Below are 2,823 nucleotides of genomic sequence, written 5' to 3'. Positions count from 1 at the left end.
ACGCAATCACAAAAATGACAACAAACTACAAATCCCGGCATGCAGTTTGTTGGGAGAACGACACACTAGGGGACTTCGTTACAAGTACAGCGCCTCCAGCGGCAGGGAGTAGAACATACGGCTGTCACTGCTTATTGTCGGATTGCAGAATCACACCCTGCCTCCACACCGAGTCTTTTTTTTTATTTTATTTTTTTATAAGAGCTTCTTGCTAGCAAGACTATAACAAAAAGTAAATCAAGAAAAACGGAAAAACAACACATCTGGCTTCAGGCAGGAGGAGCACAATTCAGTGATTACATCCCAGTTGGTGAAATAATGAAATGTGACGTATGGCCATGCAGTTACTTCTGCTTTTACATACATCCCAACTTTTTGAGATGGGAATGAGGGACACCTATCAGCAAAAGTATGCAGGCATAGGACACACCCCTTGTCATGCTCCCTTAAAGGAGAATTGTACAAAAAACAAGATTGGCTAACACCACAAGTGACTTTTTTACCACTACTATTTCTTTATATTGGCTTTTGAAATGTACAAATGCAGCAATTTAGAAATCAGATGAAAGGTTTATGGCTGGAAAACACTTTTTGATAGATAAAAAGTGCATTTTATATAGAACTATAAAGATCCAACCCAAATGAGGGACAAATGAGGAGGAATGAGGGACATTTCTCCAAAATCAGGGACAGTCCCTCGAAATCAGGGACAGATGGGAGCTATGCTTTTATAATCTAATGAACTTCATTAAAGTGATACTAAACTCTGGTTAAACAAATATCATATTCAGATATGTACAGTGGTTATAGAAAATAATCACCACTTTTAAAATAATTATTATTATTATTATGATTTATATAGCGCCAACAGTTTGCGCAGTGCTTTACATCAGGGAAGACAGTACAGTCACAATACAAATCAATACAGGAGGGATCAGAAGGCCCTGCTTGTTAGAGCTTACAATCTAGAAGGGAGGGTCAAGTGGAACAAAGGGTAGTTAGCTGTGGGGGATAATCAGATGGACTCAAATGAAAGTACAGTTGTTAGGTATGGGTAGGATAGGCTTCTCTGAAGAGGAGGGTTTTCAGGGATCATCTAAAAGCTAATAGAGAAGGAGATAGATGAATAGATTGGGGTAAGGAGTTCCATAGGCTTGGAGAGGCTCTGGAAAAGTCCTGGAGACGAGCATGGGAGCGGGTGATGAGAGAGCTTGAGAGTAGGAGGTAATCACATTTTGTTTCGTTTGCAGCCAGAAATGAAGACAGACACAGTTTTTTGTTTTATCCAGCTGTTTGTAATTAGTGTAACCTATAACATACAAGTGAAAGATATAACACTAAGGGCCCTTTCACACGGTACAGGCCCGTTTTGCTCAGCACGGATAGCCGGATTTCGGGTATGGTCCAATAAGAGACTATGCTTCTCATCCAAGTCCTTCCCGCCAAGGGCTTCATTATATTACATTACCAATGACAAAAAAGCCTTTCAACTGTGATCAGTATTCTTAAAGTCACTGTATTCTTAAAGTAGTTGTAAACCTCAAACAGTACTACCCAACAAGGGCTGCTGGTAACTGCCTCCCTTATTCTTGCACAGCCAGGCATCATGCATTTTCCACTTACATCCGGACACAAGAAGTCAGTCTCTGGGCTTGTTTTTTGTTGTTGTTTTTATTAGGGGTAATAACTTGGATGGGGTAGACGGGATGGGATGCCTAACTTTGTAAAAAATAAATGGGTACAACTTCCTTCCTCTGTACAAAGGAAGAATCCTGAACTGTTCTCCTTCCTAGACACCCTCAGTCCTTAAAGCTGTGCGCTCTCTGACATCACCGCACAGCTGTGCAAATCACATGTGCAATGCGAATTTGGGAGGAGCGACGTACTGACGTCACCGCGCTATACGTCCCGATTGCACGGGCGTTTGTATTGCTGCATTTTTATTGAAACTTTTTACTGCCTGTGTATACTCTTTGCAAGCGATACTGTATTTTATTATTTTTTTGAATAAACATCCACCTGGTTTTACCTATGGTGATTTTCCCTGCTCTTTCTTTTTCAGCTGCTATCGCCTCAACACCAGTTGAACCGTGTATGGGTCCAAAAGCTGTACCATCAATCACGTTCCTGACTGAATGGCTTATTCTGCCTGCTGAACAGACCAACATCTAAAGCAGTGATGGCGAACCTTGGCACCCCAGATGTTTTGGAACTACATTTCCCATGATACTCATGCACTCTGCAGTGTACTTGAGCATCATGGGAAAGTAGTTCCAAAACATCAGGGGTGCCAAGGTTCGCCATCACTGATCTAAAGTCTTTGGAGCAAATGGCCCTGGTTGGGTATCAGTGTTAATTTTGGCAGCAAATTTCGATTTAGTTTTAGTCTTAGTACTAAAATGGCATTTTAGTTTCAGTCCTATTTTAGTCTTCTGTAATTGTTTTAGTTTTAGTCGTATTTAGTCGACAAAATCTTTAGTATATTTTAGTCTACTAAAATGTCCTAGGTTTTAGTTGACTAAAATCTCCAGTACATTTTAGTCGACTAAAACTCATTTTAGTCATCAAAAATATAATAGGTGTAATTAAATTGTAATGTATTAGTTAACATTTCTCTACAATTTCTAAACTCATATACTGCTGGAGTAAAAAATGTAATATGTTATTATTTATGGTATATTTATGGTATTGAGGTATGAACATGCACTACAGACCAGTGTTAATTTTGAAGTCAAATTTCAATTTAGCTTTAGTCTTAGTCTATTGACTAAAATGGCATTTTAGTTTTAGTCCCATTTTAGTCTGTTGACTAAAATGCCATTT

Source organism: Rana temporaria, chromosome 2, assembly GCF_905171775.1.
Source record: "Rana temporaria chromosome 2, aRanTem1.1, whole genome shotgun sequence".
Classification (NCBI taxonomy): domain Eukaryota; kingdom Metazoa; phylum Chordata; class Amphibia; order Anura; family Ranidae; genus Rana; species Rana temporaria.
The sequence above is the reverse complement of the archived record's forward strand: the minus strand, read 5'-3'. Positions refer to the sequence as shown.